Raw genomic sequence first — 23,184 nt, forward strand, 5'->3', positions numbered from 1 at the left:
ATGATGAATTTCATAACCTATAAAATTACTATTCTACCATTCAATAGTTAAACTTAAATGTCACATTAGTTAAGATTCAAAATAGAACTTAAATATTGGGACTAGGTATTACTCTAAAAAAGAATGTGCATGTAACTTTCATTAAACATTATGTCCATTTTAATTATTTATATTAATATAATATAATAATAATAATAATAATAATAAAATTTATCAAATATATAACACTACTTTTATAACACCACGCTTTAATAATATAATTTACTATGTCCGCCCACTCTACTTTCAAAAACTCGCTTTTTTTTTCTTTTTTTTTCCTCAGTTGATTGTTTCATCAACCCAACAAAATTAATTTATTTTATATACAGTAGAAAACCCAAACTAGCTCTAAGAAACAGCTGTGGACTAAGAAATGTTGTATGGTTTGGGCCCTTGGGCTCGATGGCTATTGTACAGTTGACATAAGGTCCGGTCAAGGAAAACCCGGGCAGTGCAAGTTTTGTATTGTTTTGTTTTTCTAGTACCTCGGTACCCCCCCCCCCCCCCCCTCTACCCTCTCCTTCCCGCGACGCCAATTCGGGAAAGATATTAAATTTGGAATTTTTAAGGGGGAAAAAGGTAAATCTTAACCCCAAATTTTATTATTATTACGTATTCTGGAATCTTAAAGTCAATATTTTGTGTATAATTAATAAAGAACCCTTAAATATTACAATTGCCAATGGGGTCAGCCATTATTAAAGCAGCAGGAAAAAAAAATAAATAAATTAGGTCACGCAAATTAACATAAGTTTTTATAAGAGTTTATAATTTCATCATCATTCTTAATGGTGCATTTACTTTCTGAGAGTCGAAATAGATAGGAATTGGAATAAATTAGAATCAAAATGAGGAATACGAATTAGAATAAGTTATTTACTTGAATTATAAGAATCTAGACTAGAATCAACAATATTCTCATGTGTTTACTTTTGTCTTATAATTAGAATAAAATGCCACAAGTTACAAAAATACTCTTAGAGCATCTCCAAAAGTCTCTATAAATTTTACTCTTCAAATATCTATTTGCTTACTTATGTGGCAAATAGAAGGGTAAAAAAATATGATATTCTCCAAAAGACTTTTCAAATAGAAATAAATTAATATTATTTTAATCAAATAATTATTTTTTTAAAGGAAAAGTCAATAGCAATTAAAACACTTCTCTCTCTTTCTTCAATGAAAAGTAATCCTCAACCAACCACAGCCAATCCTCACCGGATATTCAAAGCCAACCATGAAGATAGAACAAAAACTCCAGTTCGACGTAAACAACACACCACAGTTGTAACCACAAAACCTCAGAGGAAGACCTCAACCCGAAACCCTTTCCAACAGAGTGCCTTTAATACTAGAGAGGAGATTACAAACTTCTCACTCCATGCAAACCCTCAGCCCACATCATGTTTCAACCCTCAGATTAACCCTAGGCATCAACAAGTCTCCCCTCTTGTTACAACCATGGACCCAAGGAAGCATACGGCGGTTTTTTGTGCTACCCAAAACTTTCCTGCTGGGAGTGTAGGGGAGGCAGTCAGTGAGCATAGAGAGCGGCTGGAACCAGACTATGAACACTCGTTTAACCCTCCAGACGATCACATTGCGGCTACTACAAACGACATTAATACCCAAGCACATCTGGCTGTATATATGGGTGAAAATGATGGGGAGGTGATGTCCGATGAGGAGGACTCGATGATTGAGGAAACGCCTTCGGAGTTGATGCCTGATGTGAATGGTCAGCACTAATAAGGTGCCTACGTTCCATTATTTTGCTTTTGTTTATCTCATGATGATTAGTATTATGTATTGGAATGTCCAAGGGGCAGCCTCGGCTAATTTTCGGCGCTCTTTCAAGACAATTATTAAAAATTATAATCCATCTATGGTGGTTTTGATGGAGCCTCGCATTAGTGGGGTCAAAGCTGATAATTTCATAAAGACATGTGGTTTCGATCACTCTCACCGAGTGGAAGCAGAGGGCTTTTCTGGTGGAATTTGGTTCCTTTGGCAGAGTTGCATAGAGGTGGAGGTACTGCTGAATCACAGGCAGTTCATTCACTATAAAATACGTAGGAATAATATATTTGTGTCTTGGGGAACAGCTGTCTATGCAAGCCCAAACCCTATGTTGCGGAGACAGTTGTGGAAGCATATGGATAGCATTGCTATGTCGATTCAAGGACCTTGGCTTATCGGGGGGGACTTTAATTTTATTTTGTATGCTTCTGAAAAGCAGGGGGGTGTGACACGAAGCTCTGGAGTTTGCAGCAACTTTCGACAGTGGTTTGATGGGCACAGGATTTTTGATATAAAATTTAAAGGTCCTTGGTTTACTTGGGCTCGTGGACTTCTGTTTAAGCGTCTTGACAGAGCCCTATGTAATAGTGATTGGCTAACAAAATTTACGGACAATTCTGTTCTTCACCTTCCGAAGGTTGCTTCAGATCACAGGCCGGTTCTGGTTCGTTTCGAGAAAGTTGTTTCAGGATATCGAGGGTCTAGGCCTTTTCGCTTTTTGGCACCTTGGCTGACGCATGATCATTTCAATTCTTTTGTTAAGAAAGTGTGGGAACCTCAAGCTCATTATAGTAATGCGGCGTCCCATTTTGTTCAGGCGGTCCAAGAATGGAATAAGGAGGTTTTCGGGAATATTTTCCAGCGAAAACGACGACTAATGGCTCGAATAAATGGGATTCAAGCAGCCTTAGAAAGTTATTATTCCCGAGGGCTTGAGCGGCTAGAGGCTAGATTGCGGAACGAGTTGGAGATGGTGATGGGCCAAGAGGAAATTTTTTGGTGGCAAAAATCTAGGAAAGATGAGCTCTTGCACGGTGACAGGAACACAAATTTTTTCCACCAAAAAACCATGGCAAGAAGACGGAGAAATAGAATGGAAGCGATTCAGGATAGTTCAGGAAACTGGATGTATAGCGAGGAAGAGATCCGTAATCATGCAATTGGATACTTTTCGTCGTTATACAGAAGCGAAGCGGCAACCTCTCAAAGATATCAGGTACCGAATTTTTTTCCAGTCTTGAATGCTTATGATTTAGGGCGTACTGTTGACCCAGTGTTGGATGAAGAAATTAAAAGGGTGATTTTTAGCATGAAGCCTCTTAAAGCTCCAGGTCCTGATGGCTTACATGCCATCTTCTACCAGTCTCAATGGCCAGTTGTTGGGCCTTCCTTCTGTAAGTTTATGGCTGAGATTTTTAATACGAGCAAAATTCCCCAGGAAATCAATACTACCCTTTTGGTATTGATTCCTAAAGTAGAACACCCTACTAGCCTAAGTATGTTTAGGCCCATCAGTTTGTGCACAGTTGCTTATAAAACAGTAACTAAAATAATTGCTAACCGCCTACAAGCTTTGTTGCCTGACCTCATAGGCCCCCATCAGACTAGCTTTGTACCTGGCCGCCATATTATCAATAATATTGTAGTGGCTCAGGAAGTGGTTCACTCCATGCGAAAGAAAATGGGGAAGAAAGGGTTTATGGCTATCAAGGTGGATCTGGAAAAAGCGTATGACCGACTCAATTGTGACTTTATTTTTGATACTCTTCAAAAAACCGGTATTCCCATTCAGTTATCTAGACTTGTCATGGAATGTGTAACCTCGGCTCGAATGAGTATTTTGTGGAATGGTGAGGCTACAACTGAATTTGCCCCGGGGAGAGGAATCCGGAAGGGAGATCCGCTGTCGCCGTATATTTTTATTCTGTTCATTGAGCGGTTGAGTCATGGAATAACCCAAGCCGTGAGGGATGGTAACTGGAAGCATGTTCGCTTGGCCAAGCATGGAACCCCACTAACGCACTTATTTTTTGCAGATGATTTGCTCCTCTTTGCAGAAGCATCAATGGATCAAGCTTTTATTGTAGATGCAGTGCTAGAAAATTACTGTCGGAGCTCGGAAGCGAAGGTCAATAAGTTGAAAACTAAAATTTATTTTTCCAAAAATGTTATTTCAAGAGATGCTCAGCTGCTCAGTGATGTTTTGGGGTATTCGGTTACAAAGGACTTGGGGTGCTATCTTGGAATGCCGCTTCTCCATTCGAGAGTGAACAAAGCTACTTATCAGTCGATTCTTGACAAGGTAGATAAGAGGCTCACGGGCTGGAATGCAGCGCATTTATCCTTAGCTGGCCGAATCACTTTGGCTCATTCGGTGCTTCAAGCAATGCCAATCTATGCAATGCAGACGACTCTACTCCCGGCTCCGGTGCGTGGAAGATTGAGAAGTCTTGCCGTCGGTTTATATGGGATGGGAAGTCGAAGAATCACAAGATGAGCATGGTGGGTTGGAACAAAATTTGTATGCCGAAAATAAAAGGTGGCCTGGGGTTTAAGAACCTGGATGTGATGAATCAGGCTTTGTTGATGAAGCTGAGCTGGCAAATTGTCTCGAACTCTGACAAGCTATGGGTAAAGGTTGTTTGTTCAAAGTATGGGTTAGATCCTAGACATTTACCGCTGTCCCTCCCTGAAAAACAAGGATCGAGAATCTGGAGGGCTATAAGAAGCTCGTGGTCAGCCACCATGATGGGAGCTCGCTGGGCAGTCTGTGATGGAACTCGATCTCGTTTTTGGCTGGACTGCTGGGCAACAAAGCAAGGCCCTTTGATTAATCTAGCTGTTCACCCAGTGTCTCAAGAGCTGGTTAACGCTACGGGGAGCGATTTTATAAACGTGCATGGGGACTGGAACTGGTCAGCTTTTGAACATCTGCTTCCCAACTCTGTTCTGTTGCGAATTGCTTCGGTAATGCCTCATAATCCTTTGCTTGGTGTAGATAAAATCTTCTGGCGGTATGATCCAAGAGGAAACTTCACGGTTCGCTCGGCATATGAGGCTCTTTGTCAGTTAGATTCAAATGATACTGACACTGCATGGAAGCTAGCTTGGACTTGGAAGGGGCCGCAAGCAGTACGCATCTTCCTTTAGCAGGCTCTGCATGCTAAGCTGAAAACCAAGGAAGAACTCTCTAGGAGGCATATTCCTATTTCTATAGATTGTGAACGTTGTGGGGCTCCAATTGAGGATATTATCCACGTTTTGAGAGATTGTCAGTGCATTAAGCGGGTTTGGCTTCGGTTGGTACCAGCTCGGAGTCATCTATCCTTTTTCCAGTCTACTTTACGTGAGTGGATTACTGCTAATTTGCAAAATAAGTGGAAAGTTGCTTCTTCATCAACTTGGGAATGTATCTTCGGAGTAGCGGTTTGGAGATTATGGTTTTGGCGGAATCACTTTATGGTGGATGGAAAGTTGACGGACAGCTCAACAATCTATTTAGATATTATGGCCAGAGCTAACGAAATCCATAGACTAAATAATTCTCTCATAAATCAGCAGCCGCGGCAAAAGGAAATTTTTATTGGATGGATTCCACCTCCATGGCCTTGGTGCAAATTGAATACGGATGGGTCTTGTAGAAATTCTGAGGTAGCAGGAGCTGGGGGAATTCTTCGAGACTCTGTCGGCCACTGGATTTTTGGATTTTTGGATTTTGTATGAATATTGGAGAATGTTCGGTGCTCATGGCTGAACTTTGGGGATTGTATCAAGGATTACGTATAGCTTGGGATACTGGGGTAAAGTGCCTTTTGGTTGAAGTGGATAGCCTTTGTGTTACTCAAATGATCTCGAAGCAGGTGGTTGTGCCCAATGAATTCTATGCACTAGTTGCTGCTGTCCAGGAATTATCTAGCAGAAATTGGCGGATTTCCATCACTCATATTTATCGTGAAGCAAATTCGGCAGCGGATTATATGGCGAATATGGCTCATTCACACCCCCATGGGTTGCATTTAATTTCTAGCCCACCTGTGGGTATTTATTCAATTATTTTGCAAGACTTATTTGGGGTGTCTCAACCCCGCCTTATTCGTGTTTAGCTCGCTCGCTTGAGCCCCATTTAATAAAAAAAAAAGTAATAAAATACAAATTAAAGAAGGAGAAATTAACTCTCTAAATTTGAAGAGAGAGAATCAATTCTTATTTGAAGAATTTTAATTAGAGTGTCTTTTGGAGCTTTAAATATTAATGTGGCTCTTCAAATAAGTAATAAAATCTTATTTGAAGAGCCTTTTGGTGATGCTCTTAGTTAAGATTATGTATTTTTTACTTTGACATTTTGAATGAAATACATGCAAGTTTATTATAATACTAAGCATAATGTAATAAATTTTTTCAGTAAGCTCCATAGTAGTAGTAGTAATATTATTATTATTATTATTATTATTGCAACAATAATAATTGTTGGTACTAAAAGGTGGACAGGAAATAATGAGGGCATGACATATGGGGAACATGAATCAAGACTGTGATAGTCCTCCTAAGGACAAAGGGGAAACTAATAAGGGGAGGACGAAATCGAAAGATCTCGAAAAGCTAGCGCCAGCCAACTAAATCATTTGAGAGTCACAAAGAATGCTCTTACAGTATATCCAATTTACCATATGTTCGTATGGGACCATAGAACAATGATAGCCCCGCCAACAACATTAGAATAAGTAACTATAGCATGGTCTTCATCTAGGCTGCCTCCAAAATATTGCAAGCTGTCAAAATCAAACTTAAGAAGAAGGGACCACAAACACAACTACTAGCATAACCTCCAGGGGAACTAGGTGTATCTCAGCCCCATTTGCTCGTTTGAAATGGACTAGTTAGAATTGAGGACACGATGGCAACAAAGACTGTCCCCTAAAGCCCAGTTGTCTAATCTGAGCAAATTCAAAAGCCTCAACAAAAAAGACCAAATTACCCTTAAAGCCCTACTTGAGGGGGGAAACAACCAATACCGATACACATCATGTCTCAAAGAATACAAAGATGCCCACAACGGTGTTCCATCTAAAAGGTCAGGTCGGTCTCATAAAAGGAGTAAGTTCACTCATTCACTAAAGATACTCAACTTTTCTTCTATTTTGGGTTTTCTTGGAAACCCACCACTTCCTTCAACCTCGCACTAACTTGACCATTGCTGGCCACCATTGGCGTCGCCTTTAGCAGCTGCTTATTGTGATTTTAACTTCATTTAAGACGTCATTGTCCATAGAAAAATACTTCCAAACAGCTGAGTCTCTAACCTCGCTAAGGAACCACCTATTGCAGAGAAGCTCTCATAGTGTTTTAGGCTAAACCAAAATCAGACCAAAACATTTTGGCACCTTCTGTCGGGTTAAAAAAAAAAGCAATTGTTCCAACCTCCATTAACAAAAAGAGCTTCTCACATTCAAACATTCGACTGCTTAAAATACACCTACTCATTTTCTCTTACTAAACACCCATTTTTTCCCCTAAAAGTCACACATTTATCCAAAAAGCTTTTGCCTTTACTTATAAAAATACCTCTCTTACTTATAAAGATACATATTTTCCCATTAAAATCTCTCTTTTACCCACAAAGATATCTTATTCATCTATAAAGATACCTCCTTAACCCACAAAACTTGGTTACCAATAACTCACGAGAAGGTGATACCCATTAAGAAGACACTATTCAAGGGAATGATCAATAGTTCCAAACCATAGCCAGCCAAACTCTGGCTGTTAAGGGAAAAGCCCCAGCCAAGGCAATCCCCAAAAGAAAGGAGAAATCTTTAACCCAAAATGATGTCCAATAGCTAATACAAGATGCCCTTTAAATTGTTTTCCACTTCACACTACCAAACAAAGTTATCACTAGCCCATTATTGAATGGAACAACCCTAGCAGTCTCATCCACTAGAGCAGGGCCAAACAAAGCCTCCCAAAATGGGTCAAGGGGGGACTCGTACACAATGGAAATCTTTGCTCCACTGCCATGAGCTACAGCACCGAAGGTAAGCTGAAGCAGCATTCTCAGGCTGTCTTTGTTGAACTCCACGACAAGCTGAACGTGAAGCATTAACGAGAGGAAGAAGAGTTGGTCGAGCCAATTGTTCACTGAAGACATTCTAGTTGAACTATACCATCTCCGTGACAAAGTGGACTGGATGATAAAATGAAAGAGACCGTCCTAGAAGATCTTTCTTTGTATCTCTCCACTTTCCACTCACAAATCAAATTACCGCTGTAAACCTCCCTAGAGACTTCACCATGCCCCAAATGTCTCTCTGTGGGTGAGCAAGGGTTCTCAGTTAGGGTATTGAAATTCAATAGTAGTAGCACATGTGTTTGGTGGGTATTTTATATAGTTCTCGGTGAGAGCCAAAATCGATAGTGAAATACAAGAGAATGGCGGCAGTGGTTCAGTGCCCATGCAAGGATTTCGGGTGAAAAGGGCTTTGTGAGTGTGAGATTGACAAGAGTGACTGAGCGAGAGACGAGAGTGAAAGTGCCAACACTTACGGAAAAAAAATCGATGAGTGAAAATTGAAGAGGTTTTTGTTTTTATTTAGTTTCAATATAAACCGTCCCGTTTCTTGTCTAAAGAGAAACTTTTAATCCAAATGGTACCATTTATTCTTTATTTATTTTTTTCATTCATTTTAAAATTTTCAGTCAACCTTGTCAAATAAAGTCAAAATAAAAAGCTACTTGATGATCAAAATTATATCACAAACTTGTCAATACTTCTTGATAACCAAATAATTTATCATAAGTCTATCATAAGTGCTTGATAGATGAAATTTCTATCACAAGTATGTCATAAATGAATGATAAAAAAAAATTTATCATCCATCTGTCGTAGTAGCTCTGCAAACCAAAAAATGTCACTAAGAGGACTGTCATGGTAGGTCATTTTTCTTCTAGTTTGAAATCCTAGAAATATACATACCCAGTTGAGATGTGATATGATTGCATCATGATGCCAAAGTTTTCTTACGATTTTAATTATAATAAAGTAAAGTATGTTTAGACGTAATTTTTGATGCATCAATTAAATTTTCAAGAAATAATTTTTTGTTGCTTACTGATGTGTTTCTTAAATGATATGATAAATTGATTTCTCTATTATTTTGATTATAAATGTATGAAAGTATTTTAGTAAAAAGTTTGTTTAAAATATGAAAGTTTGTTTAAAATATGTTTAAAATATTTATTTACATGTGTATGAAAGTTTGTTTTCAAAATCATTAGACAACACCTTTCTCCTCTAGATATAAAGATGAGTAAAGTGATATAGTTAAATATATTCAATTACAAAGATACAATACAAATATACAGTTGAGATAGATACAATACAAATATACAGTTGAGATAGAGGCCTTAGAGCCAGTCGAAGCACACACATAGAGCTTTTGCCGTGTGCTTGGGCCTTTTTCCCTTTGGGAGCTATTTTACACATGCAGAGTGATCAAATATATGGATGGCACATCATTACTCCACTAGTTATAGCTCTGGGCAAGATAATACAATTTCAAGTTATTGCGCGACCTGTATGATGTTCAGGCATGACAAGATTATTACCCTATGTATTTTTTAGTGACAGTTTTAGAATCATATATATATGTTCTTCGTTGGTGTGATTATCATGATTATTAGTACAACATCATTATTTGATTTAAAGTTTAGACATTTTATTTATGTTTTTACACATAGTTTGATGAAAATTGTGTATTGTAATTATATAATTATTTTAAATTAAGTTTACTTTTAAAATATATGTTCACTCCCTGTGTTTTATGCTCATCCCATTTTACAATATTTTTCCCCTCATGAGGTTGCAAGTATATTAGTCGACATAATTATTTTGAGTTTGGGCCACGTGATGTACTAGCAGATAGTGATCATATTATTAGGGCGTTTTGGTCACCTTATTTCAAATTGTATAATTATGATATGATTATTATGGATGCATAACATATGTTGGCATTAGTTACAACATACACTTTCGTTACTCTTGGATATATTTTGGGTATTAATTGTATGAGATCATTTAAGAGTATTATTTACAATGTTATGTGAGATTATGTTTGAAGAGATTGAAAAATGAAATTGGTTGAATATTGGAGTTTTTGGGAAAGTATTTATTTTACAATTTACAAGTTGGAAATATAAAAAGGGTGGTGATATTTCCACCTCACGAATTCTGTAATCCACTGCACTTTTATAAAATAATTACAAAAAGTTCTCATTATTTTTAAAAAGTTCAAATAAAAAAGAATTCAGAAGAATTAATCAATTAAATTTATCTTAATTTATTTTGTTGTGCCTTAATTTTTTTATTATATTTGTCTAATAAGTTTTTTTATTATATTTTTCTAATAAGATTGCCTTAACCTAAATTTAAATTGACTAATTTACCCTTAAAGGGTAAAAATAAAAAAAATAATTTAACTTCAATAATTTTTTAATTTTATAAAAAATTCATTATTTCCAAGTAGTTAATTCTACTTTATTAGTATGATTATTAATTTTTAATTAAACTAACATAATGTCTCTATGAGAAAATACTCACTAAATTATTAGGTTGTCAAATTTATGTCATTTACTTGTAAAATATTGAAAATTATTAGACTTCATTTAAGAAATTAGATTATAAGTCACAAAATTAAGTACCTAAAGCATTAGATATAAGAAAACATATTTTTTTTTTAGGCAAGTGGGTCATTTTTTGTCATAAAGCAAAATAGTTAAATAGAACTTATATTAAAGCTACTTTAATAAGAAAAAAAAACTAAGCAAGAAAAAAAATATATATGAATGATGTAATTGATTAATTACATGTAAAATATTGAAAATTATTGGACTTCATTTAAATATTAGATTATAAGTCACAAAATTAAGTAAAGTATTAGATACAAGAAAACATATTTTTTCAAGCAAGTGAGCCATTTTTTCTCATAAAGAAAATAATTAAATAGAACTTATATTAAAGCTACTTTAATAGTAAAAAAAACTAAGTAAGAAAAAAAATATATAAGAATGATTTAATTGATTATTTACATAATTTGTTTGTTGATTTGTATTTATTAAAAAGAATGTGTATTTCTTGTAAATATTTTTTAGAAGTGGGGTGGATTTACACAAGTAATGTGGTGGAAATATCCCCACCCAAAAACATCTAGGGAAGACACCACCTAATTTTCAAGAAGACCCTTATTGATGATTTTATTTAATCATTTAAATGGAATTAACTAGACTCGTCCTTTAAGTTCCGGACGGCCATATCAATAAAACGCTAAATATAAAAAAAATGGGGATTCTCTCATTTATTGAGAGATGAAAAGGCAGGGGAGGAATTAGGTATTGTTGAGTTTGATCACAATAGAAGCCAAAAAGAATCTCCAAGAATGAAGCAAAAACGAGGACCCACTCACAAGATCAAAAACAGTTCTTGAATACCAATACCAGACACCACAATTCTAAGGGAAAAACTAGCACTCTTTTATTACTCAATGAATATAAATCTATCTCGTCTTGTAGAAGAAACCACAAGCTTTACAAAGAATTTAGAATCACTCAAATTGGACGAAAAATGAAAAAGAAATGTAACTGACACCAGATGTCGAGCATCAGCTCTGTTTATAAAGCTAACTCTGAAGATTTCCAGAAGCTGCTTAACAAACATAATGAATTCTTGACACGTCAGCAACGAAGTTGCACATCGACCCTCAAACTTAAGTCAATCTGCACAAAAGTCACGAAAGTCTTAACTTTTTGCATTTAACCCCTTAACACAGAAACTGATTCTTCACAATCTCCACCTTACATACTTGATTTAGTTTGATTCTTGACCATAAAAGCTGCTCCCAAAAACCCCCTTAAGCACATAGCCTTTAAGCAGACAGCTTTATACTCAATTACACAAAGTAATCATTGTGAGTTTGCCACGACTCCCATCAAATTTACACAAAACTTGAACTTAGCAGTGTGACAACTTTCGTAAGAACATCAGCAGGATTTACATCAGTGTGTATTTTTGACACTGACACAGCACCTTTAGATACTTCATCTCTGATGAAATGGAGTCTAACATCAATGTGGTTAGTTCTTTCATGATATACTTGATTCTTAATGAGGTGGATGGCACTTTGATTGTCACAGAAGATGGTAAAAGTCTTATGTCTTAACAAAAGTTCATTCAAAATTCCACTGAGCCACTTTCCTTCTTTTACTGCCTCTGTTGCAGAAACAAACTCAGCCTCTGTCAAAGACAAAGTAACCACAGGTTGAAGAGTTGCTTTCCAACTGATCAGACAGCCATTCACCATGAACAAGTAGCCTGTGATTGATTTTCTCCCATCTAAATCACTTGCAAAATCAGAGTCTACATATCCCACTACACTATTGTCATCATGCTTTGACCTTCCATACATCAAACCATGATCAGGAGTACCTCTAAGATATCTCATTATCCACTTCACAGCATCTCAGTGCTCCTTTCCAGGATCACTCATGAATCTGCTAACAAGACTCACTGCATAAGCAATATCAGCCCTAGTACATACCATTACGTACATAAGACTCCCAACTGCCTGTGCATATGGCACTTCACTCATCATAAATTTATCTTGATTTGTGACAGGAGCTTGCACCTTTGGTGTTTGAACAAACTTTACATCCAGCATATCAAATTTGTCAAGGACTTTTAGAATGTATCTCTCTTGACTGACAAATAGAGTTCCAGCAGCTTTATTCCTCATTATGTCCATCCCAAGTATGCTTTTAGCACATCCCAGATCCTTCATTTCAAATTCTACATTTAACATGTCCTTGAGCTTCTTAATCTCACTTTTATCCTTGGTAGCAAGTAACATATCATCAACATACAGCAAAAGGTAAACAACTCCACCTGAACTTGAGCTCCCAAAATAAACACAACTATCATATCTATTACTAAGATAGCCATTGGAGATCATAAACTCATTAAATCTCCTATACCATTATTTTGGAGACTACTTTAGTCCATAAAGGGACTTGTTTAAATGAAAAACACAATCTTTCTTCCCTTTAGCCTCAAAATCCTCTGGTTGTGTCATCAGGATTTCTTCCTCAAGCTTCCCATACAGAAAAGTTGTCTTCACATCCATCTGATCAATCTCCATATCAGTCAGAGCTACCATTGACAGTAACATCCTTATGGAGCTATGTTTAACCACAGGTGAAAAAACTTCAGTGAAATCCACACCTTCCTTTTGTGTGAAACCTCTAGCAACCAATCTAGCCTTGAATTTTGAAGCTTCAGCTCCTGAAATTCCTTATTTTCTTTTAAAAATCCACTTACAGCTCACAAATCTTCTGTTACCCAGATTTGGGATAAGAGTCCAAGTCTTGTTCTTAATTAAGGAATCCATTTCTTCATCCATGGCTTTGATCCAGTTACTCTTGTTACTACTTTTCACAGCTTCTCTGTAGCTTGTTGGTTCTTCAATAGCTATGTCCACTACACTGTTAAGGACATAAGTTATCATCATAGCATATGCATATCTAGAAGGTGGTTTTGTCTCCCTTCTTGCTCTGTCTCTTGCTAGCTGATAGTCATGCAGCTCAGGCATTGAAGTTCTTGATTCATCCACTTCAGACATTTGTTGAAGATCTTCTATAGCACCCATATCTTGATCCCCTCTGTGATTGGTACTGGTTGACTCCACCTCAATTTTGGAATCCTTCACTACTGCAGCTACCTTTATTGATTCATTAGTATAAGGGTTGAAGTCAAAGACAGTAGAGTATTTATCCTCCAGCATAACTTCCTCATGAAATGTAACATCTCTACTGATTATACATTTATGAGTGGCACTACACCACACCTTATACCCTTTAACTCCCTCAGGATATCCAACAAACACCCCTTTCAGAGCCCTTGAATCCAGCTTTTTTTACTTAACATGCATATAGGCTATACATCCAAAGATTCTCATATGTTTGTAATTTGCAGATACACCAGTCCAGACTTCTTCAGGAGTCTTGAACTTAAGAGCTGCAGAGGGACTCATGTTAACCAAGTAACAGGCTATAGTTACAGCTTCAGCCCAGAAGCTTCTTGGTAGCTTGGAGTTTAAGAATAGATATCTTGCCTTATCAATGAAGGTTCTGTTTATCCTCTCAGCTAATCCATTTTGTTGAGGGGTGAACCTGACAGTCTTGTGTCTGGTGATTCCATGCTTCTAATAGTATTCATCATACTCTTTATTACAAAATTCGAGTCCATTATCAGCCCTCAATGCTTTCAGCTTCATTTCAGACTGTATCTCAACCAGAGCTCTCCATATTTTGAATTTCTCAAAAGTTTGATCTTTGGTCTTGAGAATGTATAACCAGAATTTCCTTGAAAAATCATCTATAAATATTACAATATATCTGCCACCACTTAGGGATGGCACTTGAGCTGGCCCCCATAGATCAGAGTGTGCATAATCTAATACAGCTTTGGATTTATGCATTCCCTTATCAAACTTCATTCTGTGAGCCTTCCCAAAGATGCAATTTTCACATAACTTCAGCTCTTCAACCTTATCTCCACATAACAGCCCCCTTTTGCTTAGTTCTTATAAGCCTTTGGCACTCATGTGCCCAAGTCTTAGATGCCATAGCTTGGCTTTATCTACATCAGACACAACATGCAATGCAGACAACACAGGTACTGATGACCCTTCCAGCACATACAATCTATTTTTCTTGACTCTCTTAATCACTATACTGGAGTTTTTCATTACCTTTAAGCCCCCATGGTCAGACTTAAAGATATATCCTGAGCTATCTAACATGCCTAAGGGTATCAAATTCTTCTTCAATCCCGGTACATGTCTAACATGCTCTAGGGTCCTTGTGGTTCCATCATACATTCTGATTTTAACAGACCAAATGCCCACAATTTTACAGGCATTGTGGTTTCCCATTAAGACCCTACCTTTATCTATAGTTTCATACTCATGAAAAAAGGTTTTATCAGGACTCATATGGAAAGAACACCCAGAGTCTAGAACCCACTGACCTTCAATCTTTCTATTAGATGTCACCAGTAAGTTTGCACTTTGATAGTCTCCATCAGATGATTCATCAGATGCTACAGCAGCATCTCCTGATTTTTCTTTATTGTCTCTCTTCTTTTCAGCACAGTCTCTGATGTAATGGCCTGTCTACTTACAGTAAAAAAAATTTATTCTTTTCATCTTCTCTTTCTCATATTCATCATCTTTTTTGGATTGATTCTTGCTCTTCTTTTTCTTCTTCTCAGCTTTTGCCACCAACCCTTCACTAAGGTTTTGATTTAGATCTCCAGAGTGCCTTTGTATTTCTTTTGAACATAAGGAGGCCTTCACATCTTCTAGTGTGAGAGTTATTCTCTCATATAGCATGGTATCTACAAAACCCTCATAGGATTTTGGCAATGAACTTAGCAGAAAGAATGCATTGTCTTCATCACCAATCTTGATTCTTTCCACTCCTTCGAGATCAAGAATAATTTTGTTAAACACATCAATGTGCTCCTGTATTGACACACTTATTTTCATAGAAAATGTATACAACCTCTTCTTTAGGAATAGTCTGTGAGCAAGTGACTTCTTCATGCACAGATCCTCCACTTTGTTCCAGATGCCCAGAGTTGTTTTCTCTTATGGGATTTTTCTCAAGATCGAGTCACTTAGACTCAAGATCAGGGTACTATGGGCTCTATTGTGCATCTGCTTCATCTTTTCATCAGATCTCGAACTTTCAGCAGTTTCTGGATCTTCTTCTTTTAAGTCTGACTCCAATCCTTGATGAATAAGAAGAGCTTTCGTTTTCATCTTCCAAAGTGAGAAATCACCACCGATGGTGAATTTCTCAATTTCAAGCTTTGGAAGTGACATTGTTGCGATCCCCCTAGGGCTCTGATACCACCTGTTGAGTTTGAACACAACAGAAGCCAAAAAGAATCTCTAAAAATGAAGCAAAAACGAGGACCCACTCACAAGATCAAAAACAGTTCTTGAATACCAATACCAGACACCATAATTCTAAGGGAAAAACTAGCACTCTTTTATTACTCAAAATGAATACAAATTTGTCTTGTCTTGTAGAAGAAACCACAAGCTTTACAAAGAATTCATAATCACTCAAATTGGATGAGAAATGAAAGAGAAATGTAACTGACACCAAATGCCGAGCATCAGCTCTGTTTATAAAGCTAACTCTGAAAATTTCCAGAAGTTGCTTAACAAACATAACAAATTCTTGACACGTCAGCAACGAAGTTGCACATCAACCCTCAAACTTAAGTCAATCTGCACAAAAGTCACAAAAATCTTAACTCTTTGCATTTAACCCCTTAACACAGAAACTGATTCTTCACAGGTACAATGATGCAATGTGATTAAAGGAGGAAGAATAAATCATCACGTCGTCGTTGTCTAACTTCGAGGGATGGAGCTCTTTTGCCATTGACATAGTGAATGAGATCAACCACATTTGTTGAACTCTTGACTAGACTTTAATAGCTCTAAACATAATTATGAGATTTTAAATAACACTGAATGTTGAGAGTGGAAGATAACAATCTCATAAGGACAAAAGGAAAATTATCAACAACAAAATAAAATGACAACAAGACCTCGTATTTTATAATAAGATAAATTTATTTTTTTAAATTAACTAAAAGAAGGTTGGAGGGTAATATTATCAAACTTTAATTAAAAAACCAGAAAAAGTATGCCTGATTTGACTCTAAATAAGATGGTAAAATAATGAAAAAAATTAAAATTCTAAAGTTGATGTTTCACCATATGAATGTGATTTTTTACATATGGACCCCTCGGGTTTATATAATTTTGTTATTGGCTGCAATTTTTTATGATTAGCCTCCTTAATTTTACTGATATTATGTTTTAGCCTACTTTAATTTATATTTTCTCCAAAGCTTACATCAAACCAAAATCTTGGTCTCGCCACTGTAGGGAAACAACTTCTTACTTCTAAGGTACAAGTCAATCACAATTTCTTGATTTTTTTTTTCTCTTATCAACCAAATGCAAACTTGAGCTTCAAAACATCTTTGCAAGCACAAGACTGATGCTCAAAAATTTTAGAGCTTGAAGATAAAAGGACGAATTCAACATTTTGGATTCCAACTCCTTCACAAACGTGTTTAAATTAAATCTAAATTTGAAGATATGTGCTAATTTGATTGATCTCAAAAATAAAAATAAAAATTATTATTTTACCATCGTTAACGAGGTCCTCATGATTTTATTAAAACATGAAATAACACTTATCACACTTTTTTGCTAGCTCAAAGGCTTCTCATTGTATAGTTGGCCATAAGTATCCTTGCCTCATAGTCTTGTAAGCGAGTTGATCTCTAAATGGTTTCCATATATTCCCTCATGGATTTCATAAGGGACATAATCTCATCTTTAGGCATTAAACACTTCAGAAGAGGAATAGAATATCTATGCTTGTGGAGCTGATTATCCATGATCACATACCTTATAGCTTGGTATCTCACCTTTTTAAATTCATTCTTGTCCCCAGACAGAGTAACATTCATGAGATAACTCATGATTAGGTCCATCTAGGAATTTTGATGGTCAGTGATTGCCACTTCTTCTTTTTCAAATTTGATTATGCTTGGCTTGGGGATGATGACTATTGGAACTGATCTCAGTAAGTCTTTCTCGATTGAGAAAGCCAATTGAGTCAAAGCATTAGCTCGGGTGTTTTTCTCCCGAGAAATTTTTTTTATCTCATAGTAGAAGTCCCTTGCAACTTATTAACTTGATTAAGATATGCAATCATGTTAAAAACCCAAGCTATATAGTTACAATTCACTTGGTTAACCACTAAATTGAGATTCACTGAGGGTTAACAAATCTTTTGCACTATGTCATCATCTTCCAAATCTCATTGTCTTGTTATTCATCAAAATGAGCTTTCTTGTCAACTTTGGAACTTTTATCATCATGCTCAAAGTTAATACTCATGGTTTTCATCCATGCTTCTGGTATAGGTTCCAAGATTTTTAGTCAAAATTCCCAATAAACGATATAAATTTTGTCCAAACTTATTACGTGGTAATTCAAATTAAGGATAGGCCTCTTAAGATTCACCTTTCTTTTTGTTAGATCAGATGATGATGAATTTCTTTTTAAAATTGGTCTTAACGGACCTCTAAATTACTCATAGGGTATGCTTCCTTAGGTGATGAGCACAACTTTATTCGATGATGCTATACAAACATAAGAAAAAGATTAAAGGGTTTACTGGTTTACTTTGCTGACATAAACCTTCCAACAATCAAGTCAATAACTAGATTTTTTAAAATATGATTTAGAGAGAGAAATTTTAAAAGGAGAAAGAGAGTATTTTCTCATTTTTGTGAATTTTGCTTACTTTTAACTGAGAATAGTGGGCATATTTACAGGCAGAATAAATTTGACTTGAATTATAGTTGCTTTGATGACAAGTATCATTATTTTTGCAACTCCTGGGCACACTTCTCTTCTAGTGCCTATGTTAAATATCACATGGATATGCAATCTTATCCTCGAATCAGAGGAGGAAGTGTTTTAATCTTTTTTTTTTTTAAACTAAGATCCTAGGATCACAAGAACCATGGAACCTAAGAGGTTTATCTTAGATAGTTTGTTCTTAGAACTTAGAAGGTTTATCCTAAGTGGTTTGTCTACGTTGGAACTTCTGGATGTTTGTCCTAAGATCTTGGGAATAATGGAACCTTGGAACCTAGAAGATTTGTTCTGGGTAGTTTGTCTTAGGAACCTTTGAGTTTGATGAAGTTTATCCTAGGTCGTTTGTCCTAAGATCTTGGGATTCTGAGAACCTTAGAATCTTTGAAGGTTTGTTCTAGAATCATGGAATCTTAGGAATCTTGGAACCATGGAACATAAGAGGTTTATCTTAGATGGTCTATCCTAGAACCTTGGAACATTAGGAGGTTTATCCTATGTGTTTTGTCCTAAAATAATCATACGAACCTTGGAACCTTAGAAGATTTATTGTAAATGTTTTGTCCTTGAATAATCGTAGGAACCTTGGAACCTGAGGACTTAGGAACCTAAGGGGCTTGACCTAGGTGATTTGTGTTAGGAACCTAAGAATCTCTTAAATTTAGAACCTACAAGCGTTAGTGGCTTGTCCTAGGAATCTGAAAGGCTAGGAATGTCAGAACCTAGGAGGTTTTATCCTACGTGGTTTGTAATAAAAACCTTGGAATATAGGAACCTATGAGGTTTATCTTAGGTGGTTTGCCTTATAAGTCTCATAACCTAAGATTTTGTTTTTTTGTTTTTTGGTCCTATAAACCTTCGAATCTTGTAATTTAAGAACCTTGAATGTGTCTAAACCTAGGAGATTTTATCCTAAGTGATTTGTCCCAGGAATCTTAGATGTTATGAATCTCGAAACCGATTAACCTTAGAATCATGGAGGTTAGGAAACTCGAAATCTTAGAACTTTTGTCAATCTCTTCATGGTTTTGCTGAGATCACATTTATTTATGCTCTAATTAAGCTCATTCTATTTTTGGTCCAATAATAATAATATTTCAATGAGTGGTGATATTTGTCCCCCTCTATTTATTTCAACAACCCCACTTTCTAATTATTTTACCTATTTTCAAAGTTATCCTCATTACAAGTAAAAATAATAAAAATAATAAAAATAAATAAATAAAGTATTTATATTTCTAACTTATTCTTTTCTCTCTCTTAAAAATCACCATCATATATCTTAGCAACTACCACTTCTTAATTAATTGAATGTAGTTCTAAAATAATCCTCATTAAAAATTAATTTTTTTCCTCTCGTTTGCACTGTTTTTTTTTTTCTTTTAATTTTTGGAGTAACCTACTTTACTCCTTTAATGAACCGAACTCAATATTTAACGCATCATGATCAATAATTTTGTAGATCAAATTCAAGAGGGAACATAAAAAAGAAAAAAACAACAAAAACATGAAAATAAAAAATCAAGTTAAAAATGGATTTTCATAATTTTATTTTACAACTTTAGTTTATGATGATGATGAGTTTCAAGAAGTAAGAAATAATAGAGACTAGTAATATGGTAGTTTTTTTATTTTAATTTTTCATCATACGTCAAAATCCATACAATAATAACACCAAAGTTCCATCACTTATTTATAAACTTAAATAAGAACCAATAACAAAATCTTATTATATTTTACAAGTGATGATGGATAGACAGTGGCGAAGCTAGTATTGTTTTATGGGGTGGGCTATTAGATTTATTTATTTTTTTATAAGTATTAATAAAGTTAAATTTATAAATTATACTTAACTTTAAAAAAAAAAAAAGGCTTACCCGGGCTGCAGCCCGGTTTAGCCCACTCTTACCTTCGCCCCTATGGGTAGAGAGTGATGAAAATAAGTGGTGGGGATGATGGTGATGCTTGAGGAAGAGAGAGAGAGTGAGAGCTGATGAGAGGTAAAAAATAAAAAATAAAAATAGTAAATATCCTTATTAAAGAGTAAGGATAATTTTGGTAATTACATGTATTTAATTTAGTAGGGGATGCTGAGATATATAGAGGGGGTTACCTATCAGAAGTCTATGTTAATTGTAAGTTGACTCGTAGTCTAATTACTTGGAACCTAAGTCTACTGGCAAGGTTAATGGGTTAGCGCGTAAGGCTTATTATGTGTTCTCTTATAATGTTTCATTTTGCATTTTTATTATGAATAAATTTTTTACCGTTATATACTTGTATCAATGCTAGTGGATAAGTACTCTAGGCACAGCCAAAAATAAATCTCTTACAATGTCCACGTAGAGTCTCATTCTACATTTTAATATCAATACGGGCAATAATAAAATTTATAGTAAAAGGAAAATTCGTGGAATGAACGTTTACTGATTATAGGTATTTAATAATATAAATGAACAAAGAGATACAAATAAAAAAGTTGATGTTACTGTAGAATTATCTCCACTGCACAAATGGCTCTAAAATAACATTAATACTTAGCTGTTTATATTAGGTTTTCAATTTCATTTTTATTTAGTAGATTCTTATAGATTGAGGAAATTAATAACAGTAGCCTCTCTGAGATATTATAATTTTCGTAGTTTCTAGATTATGCCATTATGAACTGGGGTTAATTTTAGATTATTTCTCATCAGAAAATAATTTATGAAATACTCTCTAAATTATTAATGTAAATCTCAATTTATCCCCATTTTTATTAAAAGAGCCAAAAAAAAATTATCTATCTGCCTCTATTTTTTTCTTTTCTTTTGAATAAAAATGAGAGCAAATTGAAATTTATAATAACTTGAAGGTATTCTAAAAATTTTCATTTTACAAAGAGGTAATCAAAATTTACCCTTACGAGTTTTATAAAATTTCAGTGCAAGTACTTATTATTTTTATGCATGTTTGATATCATTCAAACTAGTAATAAACTAAAATTCAGCTAATTCAATACACTTTATGAAGAATTGTGAAATAATTCTTTAAAAAAAAAAAAAAAAAAGGGATTGGGGAACACCGATATTGATATTTGAGCCACTTACCTCTCTAGGATTTGAATTCGAGTGATAGTTCAAAGAATTTTGTTTAAAAACCAGTTGGTCTAGTCACAGGACTTATAAAATAGTTCTTTAAATACACTCCCATGCTTTCACTCCTTGAACCAAGTTCAAATGAAAAATATATATATGGCTTCTCTTTTACATTTTTGCACCCTATCTTCTTGGGAGATCTTATTTCTCTTCATTAATCCTGCCTTGAGAGATCCTGAAACCCAAGAATTGATCAACGTACAAAATCTGTCAACAAACAGAAGATCAAAAATTTTGTGATAAAACTTTCAATGCCAACCTGAAATGTCCAAGAACGGATTTAGAAGGTCTAACCCAAGTAACACTTGAGCAGGAAACAGTAGAAAATATAAGGTTAACATATACATCACATACAAGGATCACTTCTTCGTAATGCTACAGCTGATCCGAAAGTGCAATATTTTCTTTCCGAGTGCTTAAAGGGAATAGCGGTCTGTGATCAATGCTTTTGCGTCCGCATTTAAGGATTTGGAGAGCAAAATTGAAATGCTTGTTCAGGAAACTCCAACACCGCAAGCAAGAAGTACTTGTGAAAGAAACTATATATGGATTTTATTGAACCAGGTCCGGAGGTGAACCCGTTTTCCGAATTAATCGAAAGAAATAGGTTTTGAGCATTTTGATAGAAGTGTCATGTATCTTGTTTATTGATTAAAATGATATATCTAGGAGAGGCTTTCGTGAAATTTGCGTACAATATTGCTCGTCTTTTCTTGAAATTAATATCTACTTAGATCTCATTTCTAATCTTGTGTAAACGAAAAAAAATATATATATTCTAGTATGGCATTCTCGTATTACAGTTAAAAAATATTCATGTAAGTTTCACTTCAAATGTCTTTTTCTTTTTCTGTGAGAAGGGCTCTTCAATAGAGTTAGACTGTTTGAGGCATCAATAAATATTATTTATTTATAATCATACTAGTAAATAATTAAATATATATGAGGTTCATACTAGTAAATAATCAAATATATATGAGGTTCAACATAAGCTCAAGCTGCAGCGACAAAAGTTGGTGAAGTAAATAATAGTTAGTTCATCAAACGAAATACTTAATTCAATTAATTACCGGGAAAAAGATATCGGATACAACATTTAGTAAAAGAAGAAAACATTCATAAATTAAAAATGTAATTTTCATTAACTTGATAATTTATTAATTTATAAATTAATTAATATTCGTTAAATTCATAGCTTTTTTTTTTTAAAGTCCCAAACTAATAACTTATCTAGATTTTATTATAAATAATATGTTATCAAGCATACTCGTTCCGCCGTGCAACTCCAGCAATAGGCCTGATACAATACATAAATATATGGGTGGGCCAATTTACGTTCTAAAAAAATACGTATTCTACACCATCATATTCAATTAAATTTTATATTACTTAAATGCTGTTAAGGATAATTTTGTGATAATTTATCTAAATGAAATTTATACTCGACACCCACTCACTACGATCTCATCAACAATCAATAGATAAACTCTTTTGTTTTCTCTTTTTAATCATAACAATTTACACCCCAGCTGATTTCTTTTATTATTGTAAAATAATAGGCTAAAATGTAACATAATTCTAAACTAAAAAAAAATCTTTATGATGCTTAAAAATCGACTAATTTTTTTTTTTACTGAGAATATTTTATAGTCGATTCCAAGAGTTTTTTAGTTAATTCAAAA

The sequence above is a fragment of the Citrus clementina genome, unplaced genomic scaffold (genome assembly GCF_000493195.1).
Source record: "Citrus clementina cultivar Clemenules unplaced genomic scaffold, Citrus_clementina_v1.0 scaffold_6, whole genome shotgun sequence".
In the NCBI taxonomy this organism is placed as follows: domain Eukaryota; kingdom Viridiplantae; phylum Streptophyta; class Magnoliopsida; order Sapindales; family Rutaceae; genus Citrus; species Citrus x clementina.